The sequence below is a fragment of the Anomalospiza imberbis genome, chromosome 6 (genome assembly GCF_031753505.1).
Source record: "Anomalospiza imberbis isolate Cuckoo-Finch-1a 21T00152 chromosome 6, ASM3175350v1, whole genome shotgun sequence".
In the NCBI taxonomy this organism is placed as follows: domain Eukaryota; kingdom Metazoa; phylum Chordata; class Aves; order Passeriformes; family Viduidae; genus Anomalospiza; species Anomalospiza imberbis.
Genome location: NC_089686.1, coordinates 38642978 through 38661698, shown reverse-complemented (window position 1 = coordinate 38661698; position 18721 = coordinate 38642978). Strand labels below are relative to the sequence as shown.

Sequence of the window (18721 nt, the reverse complement as noted above, 5' to 3'; positions counted from 1 at the left end):
TTTGGTATTCCAGTAAGCAGCAAGACTCTTTCTTGGGGATCAGAAGTTGCATTAGAAGGGGACTTAAAATTATACAGTAAAAGTTCTTGTGTATTTCTAGTCCTCATGGCTTCCACCACCACCCCTTCTCCTCCCCACTGGATAATAACCAGAGTTTAAATTATAGGAATTGTGATTTTTCTCAAAGACATTATAAAAAGGTAAAAACCCCAAAATACCACAACAAACCTGTTCTTAAAATGGTAAGGAGAGGAATACGTAAGGACAAAGTAATGAGAGGAGTGCATGAGAATTTGTGTGTATATGCCTGTGCATAGAGAGATGTGTTTAAACATCTTTTGTAGTACAACAAGAGGATCATTAAAAATCTAGGCATTAATTTTTAAACAAAACAATATATTTAAAGAGTAACTTTGCAAAGCAGCCACCATAATGATGGGCACTGCACTAATATCACAGTAGTGTGAGTGTTGCTCTTGATACAACTGCATATCGGCATATACAAATGCATACTGGTATATGCAGTACTAGTTCAGTGCTCCTCACTGTTTTCTCTCATCTCAGTCTCTGCTGTTGTGATAAGTCTTCCTGCCATGAGGTGGTTTGCTCCATCTTCTAGGACAATGTTGGTGTAGGACTGTTGTATACATGGAATCAGTGGATCCCAGGAGAGCAGGAGAAGATTGTGGTGATGTTGGTGTGATGATGTTGGTGTGAGTGGATGTGAAGGAGTGGCCCTCAGCAGCATGTTATTGCCTTCTCCTCTGGGTGAAGTACCCTGGCCCCTTGGGAATAAAAATAATTGGCTGCCACAACAGCCTTCTTAAAACTGCCAATCCTTTTGTTCAGAAAGTGCAGTCATACCATGCTCCGTGCTACCTTTCACTCTCTGTCAGCATTGTGAAGGTTGAAAAGGATATGCCTTTCAATTGTTTATAGTAGCCACTAAAATTAGATAAACCTAAAATTTATTTTTCCAATTTTAAGTAAACAATCCGTTAAAAATCTGTGGCAATCAGTGTGAGTAAAACTGTTTTGGACACTTAATTTTCTTGTAGCTGAAGTTTACTTCCATTGTACAGCAGTCTTGCACTTTTCTCCCATTAAATGATAATTGAATGCTTATGTGATTCCATATTAAATTGGCCTAGTGACTGAGTGTTATGTTTGTAACCTAGTGTGTAAATCTTTTTACTTGTATTGAATAATCATGGTTTTGTGAAGAAAGGAACCATGAAGTGTATGGTTACTTGAATTCTTCCTTTCAGCTTAGTGACTGCCATCAGTACTCCCACAATGAATGTGACTACCCCACCTACAAATACCATTCTCCAGATGTTACAGTTGCCATTTGTTTTGAGGAGAAGAAAGAAGGAAAAAAAGTCTTTTAGGGGGTAAGAAGGGAGAATATAGTAAAAGGGGAAGGAAAGACAGTATTTGAGATTGATACCTGTGTACTGGGAGCAGTGAGAATGCCAGCTGACTGCTATGTAGGGGAAGAAAGATCAGAGCACATCAATGTAATAATTTTGGAGTGCTTCCTGTTGACTTGTTAATACAACATGAAATTTAGCCCAGGTAATCTGCTGTTGTGAATCAGCATAGTTTATTCATTGGAGTATAGGTGTGCTTGTTATTATTCAAGAATCTGCTCTCTTAAAAGATAACAGGTCAGTCTGGTAAGTAGCATTATTCCCATGTTTGGATTAGAATCTGAGGTAGTGAGAGAAGTTGATTTATTCTGCCTTGCAGTAATTTTATTGAAGACCTTAAACTAGGAAGGGAGGCCTCCCCTTGTGTGTTTAATCCAGAAAACCCTTTGTTTCATTCATATCCTTAATGTTGCTATATTGTAAACAAAAGTGAGCCTAAAACTGATACACTGATTAAGTATGGGCGGTGTACAAATGGTAGTGTTGTCCCAATGGAGGTGAGATTCTTGTAAAACTGGTTGTACAAAATAAATAAGGTACTTTTTTTTTCTTTTTCAAGTGTTGGATGTATTTTTTAGGTTGTCTTGGGTTGAAGGAAAAGTAAAGGCTTGAATGGGAATGGGAGACCTTCTGGTACATGGGGAAATAATGATAAATATGAATTTAAAATCCAGTAAAATCTGAGTTGCATGGGTAAGCATTGGTGCAAAGAAACAGTCCTAAGTTCTGCAGAACATGGAAAAAAGAGAAGAAAGATGGTGGTAGTAGTTGTTGCTGTTGAAATTTTTTTCTTTGGATCGCTTTCTAGCTTTCTAGCCTTTCTAGCTCTGTTACAATGTATCAATACAAGAAATTGCATGTTATCATGTAGATGTGATTGTTTCTAAAACATCTCCCAAATGTACTTTGTCTGTGTCCTGCATATGAATGAGGTACCAGTAGCTTTACTACACACCATCACTGTTTCTGTGCCATACTTTGAGTTTGGTACAAAGGATTTTACAGGTCTAGTTGGGTGGAATGGTTCAGTGCACAGCAAAAGTAACACTGAGTAATGAGTGTCGTCAGTGCTGAAGTCTTAACCGCTTGTTAAAACTATTTTGTGTACAGCTTATGTGTGCAGAATTCTTCAATCCTCCCAAGTGAGTACTGTTCAGGGACAGATATCTTGTTCTATTAATTTGTAAAAATGCTTTTTCCAAGTGAAAAATCAGCAGAGTTGGCAATAATCAAGTTTCTGCATCTCTCACACCTGGCTGGGTCCAGTGTTGCTTCCACTATCTCTTAGTGCTGCATAATAAGGGACCTATGTTCCAATGCAAACATGAAAAGTATGACTCCATTTTTGTTATATGCCTTGCTGTTTATTGTAAATGGCTCACTTAAAACTGTGAGTCTCATGCTTAGAACCCCATGTCTGTGACTACGCATGTTGTTAAGCTCTTGGGCTCTGGTGGGATGTTGAGTCATGATCATTTAAATGCATATTTCTTGTTCTGGAGTATCCCAGCATATCCCTTAGTGTCACTGCTGGTGATCTTCACTGGTGTCTTAGAGAATTTGTGGAGCTCAGAAACTTTGGCATGTGCTCCTCTCATCTTTTGTTGAGAGTTGTTCATGTTTTGAGACTGCTTCTGCATAAGCCTGGAGTTGTCTTTCATCAGTAAGCTGGGTTAGTACAGTGTCTTTACTGAACTATTTGTATGTTGTGACATCTCTACTCTGTAACTGTGGAGACAGCTTCAAGGCCAAACGCAAGACAGCTTAAGTAACCACTACGTCTCATACTCCGCAGTGTGACTTCTGTGAAGTAGAATTCTTGTTTTGGTCATGTCTTGATTTATAGATGGGTGTAATGAAATTTTGGAGAGTATCTTGTGTTAACAAGTCAGTGATTGGTGTGCTTCTGTTCATGTGCAATTAGTCCTGCATACATCACCACTGCTTAATGAAATGTTTGTAAAATAAATCTCAGGGCAGGGTATATTGCCTTGGTATTAAAGGCCTGAGATCCAAAGAGACATTGTTGGCTGGCACTGCATTCCTCAGAGAGAAGACTTTCAATTCTTGTTCTTTGTATTGCAAAAGAAAGCAGTTTTGTTTTGTGTGGAAGTGTCATGGAAATGTGAAGTATGCAACTTCATGAGAACTGTATTGCGCTAGGAAGATCAGCCTTCATCATCACTAGGACCAATGCTTGGAATTGCAGGCAAATGTGCATAAATCTGGAGATATCTGTACAGTTTTCCAGCTGGTCCTCCATCTCTGTGCAACCTAGTGTGTGAGAAGGGAGGAAGAGGAATCAAAATACCTTCGTTTTGGAATGTATGGGACTCAACGGAGTTTTCCTGTGTAGTAGTTGAAGAAGTATTGGTAGATATGAGGGAAGAGCAGAAACTCACCTTGAACTTGAGAGGAGAGCAAGAGGATAAGCATTTGTTTTTCATTGGGAGCAAAAAATGTGAATGAGATTTGAGAGGAACTGTTGGGAGTACACTAGAAGTTACTCTTAATGAAACATGGAGCACTTGAGAAGAAAACTTTCCAACTTATGTATCAGGAAGACAAATTATGCATGTCTGATGGATTTGCTGGTGGGATGGAGAAAAGAGAAATGCTGCCCCATGGATGATTAACGGAAGTATGGAAGCACGAATAAACTCAGTACACACACATGATTATATCTTCCTGTGTTTCTCTCAGAGATACCAACAAATTCAACCTGAAACATTGAGCCTATGTCAGCATGGAGTGAGAAAACATATAGTAAATCAAAAGTTTCCAACTGCAAACAAGAGTGCCAATTTCTTTGAATTGTTAGTTTGTAGTGCTATTTGTTGCTGGTGTAGTTTGCACAAACATCTCTAGGATGATAAGGACATTGTGTTCCTGTATTCTTTCAGCATGACCAATTCCTATGCTATTACTAGTCTAGATGATACCTCCCCCTGCAAAACAAAATGAAAGAACCCCAAACCAATCTGTATGATTCTGTAAGGAGAGAGTTATTTAAATAACAAAATTATAATAGCCCTTATGTGAAATGAAGGAAAAAAAATAGCATTGCCTGAAAATCTTATTTTCTTGTCCTTTTATGTGACTTAAGGGATTTCTCATGTAAACTGCATCTTTCTCATATAAACTGGATTGTGGTCAGCTTTCTCAACAGTGTAGATGAGCAATAATCTCATTGAGGCAATATCTGTGAGTTCATGAAACTGCTCATAAAGCTGCTTCTGTTTTTTTTGCATGTTTTTATCCTTGATAGTTGCTTGTTCCTGGTAAAGATGATAAGCTTATTGGGTACGTTCATCTTCATCTTACTGCCTACAGCAATACTGGAAGGTTTTATATACTGGACACTTGCTTTTTTCCCCAGACCTGTTGTAATTTTGGGCTTTAGAAAATGAAACTTCTCTGTTTTCTACAGATTGAGACCTGCTTGTTTATCCTACATGGCTTTCAGTTTGGCTATCTTCAAAAGCTCATCTGTCAGAAGAGAAGGAAGTTGACAGTGATGAGAAGGCAGACATTCACCAAATTGTTTAGGCAGTGCTTTCTAGCAGGATTAGCAATACTTCTAGCAGAATTCTGTTCGATGTTTGTCCTGGGCCTCAGCTTGAGCTTATGCATTTTCTGTGACAGTAGTACTTTTTCACCTAGACTTCCTTATTAAAACAGAGAGCATCCTGCACTCTTCCAGGGTCAGGCAGGGCCTGAAACAAGTTCAGTTTTCTTGGAGAGGAGTCAGACATTCATCTACATGTTCCTTTTGAATCCATTGGTTCGGGAGATCTTCCCTCTGGTCAGCTGGGAGGATGCCAAATCATTGCCAGTCTTAAATGGGTCTTGGCAGTTTTTGCAGCAAACATCCATGGCTTATGTTTAGTGCTGCTTTCCAACTTCGAGTCTTTCTCAGTTAGGAGAGACTGCCTGAGTCTCCTTCCATTGACACCCTAATTGGTGAGGGGCTTGGAGGAGAATTTTTCATCAGTCTGGTGGGTTATATAAAAACAAGTCTGGTGGGTTATATAAAAACAAAAAAACTCTGTAGCCTTCAGTACTTGCTTATGGCTTTATTTCAGTGTTGCATTATGTTACACAAACCAGTTTGATTTCTGCTTCATAAGCTGCAATTTCTGCTTTTAACATTATGTGCTTGAATTATAGCCTGGTTTATTTACCAGAAAACCAATCTCCAAAACAAACCAAGACATATACCAGCATGGCTGCTCAATGTGATTAAACATAGGAACTAACATACTCTGCTGGACCAAATGTCCATCTAATCCAGCATCTTGCCTTTATCAGTGGCTAGCAGCAGCAGCTGACTGAACAGTGTAGGAAATGGGTGCATTCTGTCAGCTGCTGAAATATTAACAGTAGGTTTCTGACAGTTGTTTAGCTGCTGTCTGAGATGGAAGCTACATTTGGGCTATTGCACTGTGAATAGCAACATCAAACTATTTATAGGTGAATTTGCTGCCTTTCTGAACTAATTTATAAATATCTGTGGCTTACATAGTGTTTCACAGCAGCAAGTTCTGTGCAGTTTACCTGCATTTTTTGTGTGTGAGATAGATTGGTGCAAGAAAAAAATAGTTTCATTTATTTAAACATACTGTCTTGTAGTCATTCCTCTTGGTACCATTTCTATTTCTCCCTTTTTTGAGGTGGAGCAGCCAGAATGATGTGCAGCGTGCATCACAGCAGAATGTTCCCTGTTTTTTCTCTGTTTCTAATACCTTCTGAGACTTTTCTCGGACTTTTTGCTGCTAAGAGTTAACTGTTTGCTTGCAGTAATCTTGAAATCTTTTTTGTAAGTAGTCATGCCTAGTTTCATTTCATTGTTGTATATTAATAGCTAGATTATTTTTTCCTCTGAGTATATTATTTTGCACTTCTTGACCTGGGACAACAAAATGGCAAATAAAAACCAGTCATTTGGTATTATGAGATCCCCTGTAACTCTCTGAAGTTTACTTTAATTACAACTATCTGAAATGATGGAAAGCATCACAATGTGTTCAACTTTCCTATTTGCCAGATAAGTTAAAAGTATGTTCACAGGCTTAACCCCGATTCATGTTGTGGTAACTTCCCTGCTCAGTTCAGCTGTTTTCTTTCTTCTGTTCAGTGTTCTCTTTCTTTTTATTTTATTTTCTTTATTATTTTTGTGTAGGTCCTCTCATGGCTTTTACTCTATAAGGTGGTGTGAGGTATATAAATGGGTTTGCTGCCTTTTGTTTTTGTTGCAATATGGCGTATGAACATTTTGGTATTTGAGATGTAGGCCTTCCAGCATCTCTTTTCATTTGCTTTGAAGTTGGATGTCCAAAAGCTTCATTTCATTAAGATTGCAATCTTTTATATGAATACTTGGCAGAGAGTGTTCCTTAGAAATGTGGGGTTTTGTTGTTGGGTTTTTTTCCTTTGTGTGTGTGTGGTTTTGTTTTCTGTGTTTTGGGTTTTTGTATAAACGGCCAGTGCTTTGTAATCTTAGTATCATGAATTATATCACCTTCAAAGGGTGACATAATTCATTCCTGCCTCTATAATTTGTTCTTACATCCTGCCTCATCCCAGCCTTTTTTCTTCAGTTTTCTCTTCCAGTTTGTGGAAGTCCTTGTCTTGCCTTTTTAACCAAATCTGTGATTTGGTGGCCAGCTGTGAGATTATTTTTTAATAGATACCAAGAATCCCCTGTTCATCTCATTTTGTTATTGTGATAGAATTTTATTTTTTTTTTTAATTTGATATTCTGGTTTGAAACTCAAAACTTCTCACTCACCTAGCATTGATATCAGTGAGTTTTAAGGCATTTTGACTGTCAGGCAAATGGCAGTTGTTAACTTTCATAGGTTTACTCGTTGTCTACTCCTTAATTTGATTATGGGGGAAGTTTGTATCAGCTAATTAAACTGTTAGGACACTGGGAACAGATGCTTCTCGCAGAATAACTACTGCTTGAAAGTAATGTTTCTTTTGAATATCATGCTTCTATATATATGAATTTACCTTTCTTTTGCTGCTGTAAGTTTTGATTGGGTGTTAAATAATTGAACTCACACAGTAGCATGTGAGTTTTCATTCCTATATCTGGAGGGTAGGAAGAAAGGCTACAACAGACACTTCTGTCCAGAAGACTCCTAGCCTAGAGGACAAGGAGACTAATGTGTCATGTAGGAACATCCAGATGTGACATCCAGACTGTAACTCGACAGAGGATATTCAAATGAACTAGTTCAGAACTTGGCAACACATGGTAATGCTGAATTACCCGCTGTAGGAATTGCATCCTTTACTTCAGCTTTGTTCAGTATGCATGGATTATACAAATTTTCAGATATCTAGGTGTTTTATGTTATTGCTGGGGGAATCAAACCTCCTTCAACTTCTTGCTATTTGTAATTGCCTTTAGTAATTTGAATTACAATTTCACATTATTGTATTCAGAAGCTCATAGCACTTTTTACTCTTGTGTGGGTGCATGCTTGTAATGCTTTGCAAGTTGTGGAAAAAAATTTTTTTTAGTAGGTTAGTATTAAGCTGCTGTAGAATTTGAACAGTCTCTAGTGTACTGTGTGACTGCAACAGGAACTTAATAATCACAAAAAGTTTAATTCATAAAAATTGCTGTTACCTTGAATGCTTAAGAACTTTAAAGCAGATTTTTGAAAAGTAAGACTGGCAGTTTTTGATGCTCATGAATGAGAAGACTGAATATTGTGTTTTGGTTTTGTAGCTCATGAAGTTAAGCAGCTGAAGCTTGCTTTGGTTGTTGGTCTCTTAATTGGACAAAGCATGGTTTTGTGTGTTAGTGAACAGACACTTCTAAAAACATACAAAGCCAAGAAATAAATACTTGCATTGTTGTAAATCAGGTATCATTATTTTGTATTTGGAAGATGAAACTCTTAAAGTGACTTGACAGAGGCAAGTCAAATGAACTTCAGAAATTGGCAACACATGCTACTGCTGATCCCAGGGTCCTTTGGTCTGTTCAGTAAGCAACCATTCCTGTCCTCTTCAGAAAAAAAGTATTTCTTACCATTCTGCCCTCTTCCAGGACTGGAGCCTGTCGAGTGTATGAAAGGATGAGATACAAGCCTCTTCCCCCACAGAACTTTTGCCAGATGTTATGTGCTTGGTAACGTAACTTGAGAAAATAGAAAGGGCTGAAATAATAATTGAAATTCTTACTGTTTCTCCAATAGATGATTTGAAAATATGCCATTTAGCACAGGTTAAAATGACAAGAGGGACTATTACTCACTGGGAATGACTTCTGAAACATTAAATACCTCTGGGTTTAGAATTCTTTAAAATGCTCGTGTTTGGCTTTGGGAACCTAAATACCTTCTGTCTGGGACAAGCATATTTTTTTTTTTTTTGTTTGTTTTTGCAGCAGAGGGGACTGAAAAGAGTGTGGAGAGTGGTACCATCCTTCTTTTCCTTCCTTCTAGGGCAGGTGTTTTTTGAACGACAAGGGACTGAAACAAAACTTGTAATTTAGTTGAGGTATATTGTGCAGAATAGAGAGAAGGAAACAGCTGCTAAGATCAGAAAACAAATCTGTATTGGAGAATAGAAAACAGGTCTTTCCAAGGTGTGTATATAAACTTGTTCTCACTTGTCCATTTTTTTTTGGTGTAGGCTGTTGTCTAATAGTTCATTAGGACTCTGTCATAAATGTTTTCTGAAGTGTTGTCAGGGTTTCCATTGCAATGAGCTAGTTAAATCACTGTTTAAATAATTATATATATTTTTTAAAGTTGTATATACTCTGGAAACTACTTTTGCCTAGAAAAATCTTTCTCTTTGAATTAAGTTGAACTGATCCCTGGAAGAAATAAACTGGTGACTTTTTTAGGTTTCGTGTTGATTCTTTTTTTTTGAGTGTAGAATTACATTTTTTAAAGAAAAAAATGGAGTCAATTTTTGCCTCCAGTGTTCAGGAAAAGTTTGCATCTCTTTATTTACCTTTAAGTCGTGGTGATTTTTAAAGGGTTTTTTTTTTGTGTGTGTGTGTATTTATTTATTTAATGCATATTCTGATACGTGTTTGACCTCCAGAAGGTTACCCCTTTATGCTTGGCTTGGTGAAGATGAATTTTGGGAGTTCATCTATACTCTAGTTGATTATATTGTGTTTCTCCAGTAGTTTTGTGTCAGTCCCATGAGGCTGTGTTGCATTGAGTAGTTCACCTGAGTGTCATCCAGGGTAAAGCTATGAGAAAATGTGGGTTTTATCTCACCATTATTCCATCTTGCCTGAATGAGAAAATTTATGACTTATAGAGACAAAATTCTTTGTCCTGAACATGAGTGTTGCAAAGCTACAGGGTAGATTAGAAATCCTAAGAGCAGGAAATGCTGCATTAAGTAAAGTAAATGGTTCAAAGTAGTTGTCAGATTAGGACTACCTTGGCAGAAAAATCAAGTTCTCTATAAAAACTTCTGAGGTACTTGGGCTACAGCTTGGTTACACCTTCATTTAATAGCTTTGTATGAAAATAAACGGGGAAAGAAGGAATTGGTGTTGAAACAGAGGAATGTGTGAATATTCAACAGTGTTGGACTTGTGTATCTGTTGGGAGAAAGAAAGAATCCAAATATTCGCAGTGCTCAGCAGGAAGCAGGGAAGAGGAGATTTTCTTCCTCTTAGAGGTGTGCTGTGAAAACAGTGATGCAGCCTGGCAGGCCAAGTCCTGTTGCATTCAAGGAACAAAAAACAACAGCTGACAATGGCTCAGAAGCTGCAGGGGAGCTGGTCTAGTAAAGAAGGAAAAAATTAGGGCCGAATCTTTCACAGTAAATGGTGATGCTGTCGTCTTTTTAAATACAGTCATTGCAGCTGAAGGAAGCAGAGAGAAAAAGCTGATGCTGGAACAATCTGGTAGTTAAATCTAAGGGAAATGGGGAGAAGGGGTGGACTCCTGCTCATCTGCAGCAGCACTGCACACAGAGCTACCTGATTTAGGCCTAGCGACAGTGCGTTGGAGGCCTTGGGAAGGCAGATCGCTCCGGCAGCGTGTTTTGTCAGCGTGACGTGCTCGGCAGTGTGTACAGCCTGCATGCTGAACGCCAGTGGCTGCCTTTGACTTCGCTTCTCACAGTTCTAAGAATGTAATGAAATCCCTTCTCACTCACGCTTTTATTTTGGGATGGAGGGGGAGAGAAAGGAGCTTTCAATATTCCGCTATGTTCAGAGTTTGAATCAAGCATGTTTTACCTAATTCTGTTTACTGCCTTTTTATGTAGGCTATGTGTGAATCACATTGATACCTTTACATGCTCTATCATAATTTATCAGTACACAAAACTAAAAACTCATGGAAACCTTATTGATACTTATCTAATTAATCTCTACACAGGGAATATAGTAGTTGTCGTTGGAGGGTCCCAAGCTGGTGTTTTTTTTTTTTTTCCCTTTCTTTCTTTGCTGGTCTTTGTGCTCAGGAGATCAGGAATGCCAAAATGACAATATGGTTTAAAGATATAATAGCTGGTGAAAATGAAATAAGTTTGGCTAAAAAGTGAATTGAATGCAAATATAGAATGAGAATGCTTGCATTTAGTAAAAACCAGACTATACTTAGAACAGATGTTGTAGGCAAAAGGAGAGGAAAATGTGATACCTATCTGGTAGCAGCAGAGGGTCCCAGCCACCTTTTCAGAGTTCAGAGCACCCAACAGAATCAACAGAAGTCTGAGACTGTTTTGCGTAGAACTTTGTCAAATTGAATTGCCAGTATTCGTTCTAGAAAAAAAAAAAAACACTTTTAGCAGGTGAGAAGCATTACCTTTTTCATCTTGTTTGTAAAATCTGAAGACAGATTAAGAAATAAATGATTGTTCTTTTGATACTTTTTTTGTGTGAACATCTGTTCACCAACAAATCATTTTCATATTGTCTCTTGGCAATAATTTAGAAGCCTAACGTATTAGAGCAAGTGATCTGTAGTGTTGTAAAGGCAAGAATTTATGTGTAGTTTCTCATTTTGAGCCATGTTGCTTCCTGTTAAAATGGAAGCTCCACATAAGATAAAATGAACTCCTATATTCTTATAAGTGAAAAACACTAATCATTTGGTTTTTAAAATTTTAAAAGTTTATTAGTAACAAAATAGTTATAAAAATAGTAATACAATTAGTGTAATAAAATTTGGACAATGAAGATTAGGACACTAGGAGACAAGAAAAAGCAAAGAATTACAGATGTCTGGATGTTTTTGGGCACCAAGCTGCCAAAAACATGCCTTGCAAACAAAGGAATAACCCTTTAAAGCACCAGCCTGTTGCATATTCATATATCTCATATATGATGCATAAATTCCTTGCAAATTAAGAATTTTTCTGGTTTTTGTCAACTTCTTCCCCTTAATCCTGGTGATTCCATAAAGATGGAGAGAATGTGGAAGAATGTTTGTCTTTTCCAATAAGGAGGTTGTAACTCTTCAGGTTTCATGTCATTGTTACCTCTGTGCAAAGAGTTTATTGTTTATCTTATCCCCTTTCTTGAGCTAGTAAAAAAATACCTTACATCGCAGAGTTTCTATTTTAACATTATGTTATAACCTAAAACTATATTTAACACACTATTTAAAAAGGATTAATGCAGTATTACAAAACTCTCCATAATACACATAGTATTCAATTTAATATTTGTGAAGAGCCAATCATAAAATATGCATTTTTAACATTATAAATATTCTTTTATGTATTTTTCAGTATCATAAAGTACAGAATACAAGAATGTGTATTATCAGCTAATTTTCAAGTTTATCTACTGTACCTTATATACATTAAATGGTTTCTTTTTAATGCATGTGATGAAATAATTAAATTGAGGAGTCCAGTTTATTATAAGAACTTTGACAGACTAAGTGTGGCCCAGTACCTGTTGCAATATACTGACACAAAAGTTGACCACAACAAAGTCAGAATAGGTTGGCTTAATATTAGTATTTAAAGAATGCCTATGCCATAATGAGGTTACAGAGAAAATAATAGTGATTTCTATTCTGTCTGAGTAACGAGCAGAACAGAAAGAAGTCAGGACTGCCAAACTGCCAAATTTCTGACCATGTGGGGAAAGTGAAAGGTCACTTCTTGCCGATCATTTTAATTAAAAAGAATCAGCAAAGTGCTCAGTCCTGTACCCAGTATAGTACACTGGAACTTGATAACTGCTGAAGGAAGGAAGGGTCTCCTTTCTGCTGCCAGCTCAGTGCTTCCGCTGCTGAAGCTTGTGTATGACATTCCCCTGACCAATCTGTGAATCTCTTCAACTTTGTGTGGAGTGTGACACCCTCTCGCCCACCATTCCCCCCAGAAAAAGTGACCTCTCGGCTGGAAGAGGACATGAAGGAGAGCTCCTTGGCCAGCTAGATTAGCTGACTCTGGGAGTGTTATTTAGCCTGCAGGCTAAATAATAAGAAAGAAACTGAAGGTAGAACTATAAACTTTGAGCAGAACTAGGCTTCACTTAGGTCTTGATATACTGGTAGTCTAAACTTTCCTTGTGCATGCTTAGCAAACTGCATTTAGCTTTCATGGACACATTGAGACAAGGGTTTTACTGAAAATACAGCATCTGATTTTGAAAGAACTTTATAAATACAGAGCTATAAAAGATTACCTGTTATTTTAAGGTTCCCTGCCATATCACAATACACCTGTATTTTTAAATGTTTGCATGTTATTACATGTGTACCTGCTTCTGTCTGATATTTGTGGAACAGTAACATCAGTAGCAGCTTGTGTAGCTAATCTCTCTAAATGTGTCACTGAAAATCTCACTGCTGCTCCTTGTGATTCTCAGCCAGTGATATTTTAAACAGAAAGCCCTTGTGATAGCAGGGCTTGTCTTTTTTTCTTCATTGGAAATGTCCGTTAAATTTCTTTATTCAACAAATTATCACATTTTGCTTTTTTATTTCTTAATTTTAAAATACATTGTGGAATTGTATCTGTTTCCTGTCTGTTACATGCAAGTTGTCCTTCATCAAAATGCATTTAACACAGATTTATTCACTTAACCAACACTCCCTTTAAGTAGTTTTCATTCTACTTCGTAAGCATGGAAATGCTGCATAGGTAATATTTATAAGGTAGAAGGAAATTCGGGGTCTCTAACTGGAGCCCTGCTGTTCTGAAATTTCTTTGGGAAGAAAAAAAGTCTATACTCTTAGGATTCTGTATACATGTAATATGAAGTATTCTGTAATGCAGAATTATCTTCTAGAATATGTGTTCTCACTTTAAATAAATTACTATATACATTCATGTTGGACAGTCCTTTAAAATATATAATCTTTCAGCTTAGTCCTCTCGGTTGTTTAGTCACAATGTTTTGCTTTTCATTTAAACGCTAGATGTAGGAAGACTTTAATTGATTTGCAGTCACTCTGTGCTAACATGAAACTGAAATCTTGCCTTTACTTGTGTTTTGGACTTGCACTTTCACTGTTTCCTCTCCAAATTCTGGAATAATGCTTTGAATCATATATGCTTCATTTATCCTGCTTTCCCTCTCCGAGAGCAGAATCTCTTCCTTCCATCTCAACTGAGGAGATGTGTGTGGTTTGCCGAATTTTATTCCTCATGTTTAATGTTTTCTAACTTTTTTTTTTCCTTCACTTGTTTGGCATTTCCCCCTGCTGGCCGACTGAGGTAACAGCAGCTCTTTCCCCGTGGAAATGGAAGGCCGAGGCTGTCCTTGAGTGTCACGGCTGTGCCGTTGAGGCATTGGCTGCTCTTCTGACACTTTTTTGGTGTCCTCTGAACGTCTCTGGCAGATAGATAAAATCCAAAGAATAGTCTGTACAAGCAGGATGTGCACATACCTGAGGTTCTCTCCATCACAAGTGCAGTTGCACTTCCAGTGATAGTCAGAGGTACCTATAATTTTGCATTTCATGCCTGCAGTCTTGCAACACTATCCAGATCATCTCCTTTTGTACTCTGGACCTCATGCCAAAACTCTTAAAGCACTTCTGCCTCACTAATATATTATTCCCACAAGCCAGTTCTTTCCAAGATAAAGTGGGTTGCTAGGAGGGGAAAAAGGATTTGCACTCAATTAGAAATTTCTCCTCATGTTTAAAAGGATAAAACTAGGAATCAGAGATACCTCCCTTCTTACTGGAATTTCAGGGGGGAAATTAGTTTAACAGGTACCGGGGTAGAGTTTTCTTATTTTTTCTTGTTCTTTGCATCTTTGGTTGTTAAATCAATTATTAGGATTTATCGTGTGTGTTCCTTCTAGAAAGAGTCTTCTCTCCTCCTCTTGACTCCCTCTCCTCCCCTTTTTCCCAAGTAGTCCTCTGTCTCGTAAGTATGAAAGGAAGGCAGGAACTTCTCAGGGACTGGAATGAGAAATTTGCAACACAGGTTAAGAACAATATAGGTTAATAAACTGATTTTGCTAGACATACTGTTAAAAAACAAAACATAATCATAAAGCACAAACACTCAAATAACTTCCCTTTGCATTTCTTATAAATTTTGAGACCTAAACAGTGCAGCTTGGAGGGGACAGCTCCTTCTGTTTTTTGTTGACCTTCCATCTTATTTTCCTTCCTGGTGGTATATATACTTGGTAAATACTTGAAAATAATTCAAAAAGGAAAAATTACCATTTTAAGACTTAACAGATTAACTGATGTCTTTTTGAAATTAAATTGTTAATCAATGTTTAAAAAAAATCCCAAGCAACCCAGATTTCCAGCAACTTTATGGAATATCAATAATGCAGCAAAACATTTTTAGAAACAAATGCAAAACTCTGCCTTTTGGTGATTTATACCTTCACATCATGTAAATATTTTAATTTTGCAAAAGATTCCGCAGCTCCCCACTTCAAATACGAAACTTTGCTGTTGTACTATTAGTAAAAGATAAACTTACAGACCTTATTAGTACTCTTGGTGTGTGTTTAGCTAAACAGTCCTTCTGAAAAGTAATTCACTGAAATAAAAATCCAGGTCATACAACTTTTTTTACATGAGCAAGAATTTAGCCAGACTGCATATAAGATGATTTTGTGTGTACCTAGAACCTGGTGAAAAGTAACTCACTGAGCAAAGTGAGGCTTAGTGGTTTTGCAATACTAGAACTTCTGAATGCAACACTCTTGTAAAACATCCCTGTACACTGGTGGCTGGGTACCAAATGGAGAATTTTACTGATGGTAATTTTATGAAAGTTAGGGGAGCCCTTAATACCAAGTCAGTAAGAATGTCTGCCAGGTTCACTAATGTTCATAGGTTAGAGAGGCTTCTCTGATTTAAGAAATAGGCTAAGACTGTGCAAAGAAGAGGGGTTTATGCACAGGTAGAAAGTGGAGAGCAATATATCTTAAATCTGCTCAAGTGACAGAGATGATTCTGAGATTTTAAAACATGTTTGTGCTAATTTTCTACTAGGCTCAATGTAGTTTATAATTTTGCCAGACAGTGTGATTTCATACTCTTCCACCCCCAAGATGCTGGGAAGGACTGTGTTCAGGAAGAATTACTAATGCCCAATGGAGCTGTAGTCATAGGACAAGAGCTAAGAGGGTAATTGTCAACTGTTGTGTGTGTTTGGTGCCATGGCAAGTTTTGGTTGACATTTTAAGAATCAATTTGTGAAGTGGTTTTATCTTTACACTAGAGGTGGTGTTTTAAATTGTAATGAGTCTTACAGGTCATTTTCTATGTGTTAAATCTAGTACTGCTTCTGCAAAGACAAATTATGGTGTTGCACACTTCTATTTAAACTTATAAAGTGTTTCAGGGAAGGTGAAGCAATCTATCCCCAAGTGAAGTCAGCTTCAGGTGTCTTAAACTCCAAACTGCATTTACTTCATTGTGAATCATAGCAGCAGAAGAACTTTTAGGTAGAACTGAAGTTGTAGTTTGAATCCTATAAGTTGTCTGTGTGCATCAGCAGAAAATCCAGGCTCCTTGACCAGTTTCGGGGGAGTTAATCTATCAGTAGTGTGTGGGGATAAGGAACGAGGAGGAGAGAGCAATTGTACAGATGGACAAACTGGAAGGCATGACTTCTACACTTCAGTGCAGTCTCAGTTATCTTGAGCTATCCTGTTGGTCCCTTTACCACCGGCCTGGCATGTGTTCCTGGGGCTGACTGGGAATTCTCCCAGCTGCAGCACAACAGGAAGATCAGATTCTGTGCACTGCCACAAAGGAGGTTTGTCACAGAAGCAACAGCACCAGCACTGCTAATGATGGTCATTGAAACATGAACCTTATAATAATATAATATGAAATTGGTTATATACCCTGTCTGGCCTGTGTTTGGTCTTCTTAAGACTGCAGAAATCCTGCCCTATGAAGGAATATGAGTTGCTGACTTAAAAATCACAGTAAAGTGTCTGCTATGACTTGTTTTCTTAGAAGATAGTGGTAGAGTGCTCTCTATATACAGGATGTCTTTCAAATATGGGAGGGAGAGCTGTTGCTTTGATGAGTTCACATCTAAAAACAACAGTCCAGAGAAAAAACTCTGAATCCCTTCTGTGTGGTGTGTATGTTGTGTACACACACACAAAATTAGTAATGCTTTACCCTCATATTGTAGAGCAATTCTCTGAAATGTGAAAAAATGTCAGATTCACAATTGCCTGTGCACAGCATTTAGTCCTTTTTTTTTTCTGTGTACTGAACAAGACCGAGATCCTTTTGGTGAAAAGTATAAGATACATAATTAAATATTGTAACATGATATGAATGGATAGAGTTCCATGGTTTCACAGTAAACATTTGCTAGTTTCTAGAGTTAGGAGAAATGTAAAGAAAAAATTGCTGAACATGACATTTAATTCTTTCCAGTTTTTCCAAGTGAGTCTCTGGTTACAGTAGCATAAACTTTATTGTATAACTTGAAGGTAGTAATAAGTATATAATTGTTATAACCAAACATCTTAATATACAGATAATTAGCATTTAAACAGACTTAAGCCTTCAGGTGCAGTATGCTAAAATGTTTTCAACACCATGTGTTTTTCTGATGTCTTCAGGTGCTACCAAGCCTTAAACATAGGATTTTTGAGATCTTAGTTTTCATAACACTCCCATGAAATGAGTAACTTTTCTAATGATAGATCATATATATATATTGGGAAGAAGGCAGTGCTCTTAATTTGACTCCCAGACCAGGGGTTTAAAACCCATTCCCAAAATATTGCAGAATGTACTGTAATAATCTGAGGGTTAACCTTGCAGACCCCTACCTTGGCCAGTTTACAGCATATTTCTAGAGCCTTCAAAAGGCTACCTCAGTAAATTGGATTGCTGAGATTTTGTGATACATTTCTGCTGAAGTTTTGTTACAAATCCCTGTATAATACTAAACTTTTCAGACTTCTTTATTGATATGAGTGATTGTGAGCTATCTAATCTTAACTTTCTAATGTGTTTTGTAGTGAGAATGAGAGAGGCAGTGTGAGTTTCTCTATGTGCTTTTGCTGTGAAGAAGAAATAATCTCATTTAATCTACAGAGCAGACTTTATCCCTTTTTCATTAATACTATTCCGTCTTGATTCCCAGCATCCACAAATACAGGCAGTTGTCAAGAACCAAAGTTACAGATATTGTTGGTCATATGCTGTTCCTACTATAAAAATGCTAAGAGCAGTTGAAAACTTATATCTGTTTAAGATGCTTGGGATTACTAATCTTGGGTATTTGTTCTTAATTTCTCTGTCTCAATTCTCTATTCTAAAGAAAACTTTCCTGTATCAGGCACAAGTTTTTCTGTGGCTCTCATTAGTGCACTGCATATGAAGAAACCAATTTTTTATTTGTCATAGGGCTTAGACGTTGAGTTTAAAAAGCCATGCAAATCAAAAGTTCAGAATTACAAGAAATTCAATTGCTACTTCATTCTTTGTGCTTGTCCTCTCTACTAAATGAGGCAGGGATGTTAGTAAAAATAGTATACCTGCGTGAGGGCAGAATTTTGTGTTGCCAGAGGTTTGACATTCAGAGGTTAACCTGTTCTAAACACTAAAGAAAAAGCCTGCAGTAAATTATCTACAGAAGAGGATGCAAATGTATTTCCATTCCCTATATAGGTCCTCTCTAAGTGACTTCTCCAAGGCAACACAGTGGTTCACTTGGATAGTCACGATTAAACTCCTTGTGTTCTAAACTTTGTCCTTGGGAGCTCCTGGCTTCTGAGTCTGGGGTTGCAGCAAGGTTAAATGCAATCTGAAGGTTTGTAACTGTGCAGCTTTATTCTGCACAGTTCCATCTTGATGGAGCTAGGGTCCTGC

The 18721-nt window shown here is 37.4% G+C and overlaps 1 protein-coding gene across 11 annotated transcripts in view; it reads left to right on the top strand.

Annotated features, from left to right (window-relative positions):
* The window catches only part of PHF21A (PHD finger protein 21A), a 125786-nt gene that overhangs the window by 11575 nt on the left and 95490 nt on the right, over positions 1 to 18721 (top strand). Inside the window, exon 1 of one of the 11 annotated variants that reach the window (XM_068193517.1) lies at positions 15978 to 16000. The exons of the other annotated variants lie outside the window; for them this stretch is intronic. The gene's annotated coding sequence lies outside the window, so the exon portion shown is untranslated. Of the gene's footprint in view, positions 1 to 15977; positions 16001 to 18721 lie in introns of those variants that run through there. 11 annotated transcript variants of the gene reach the window in all.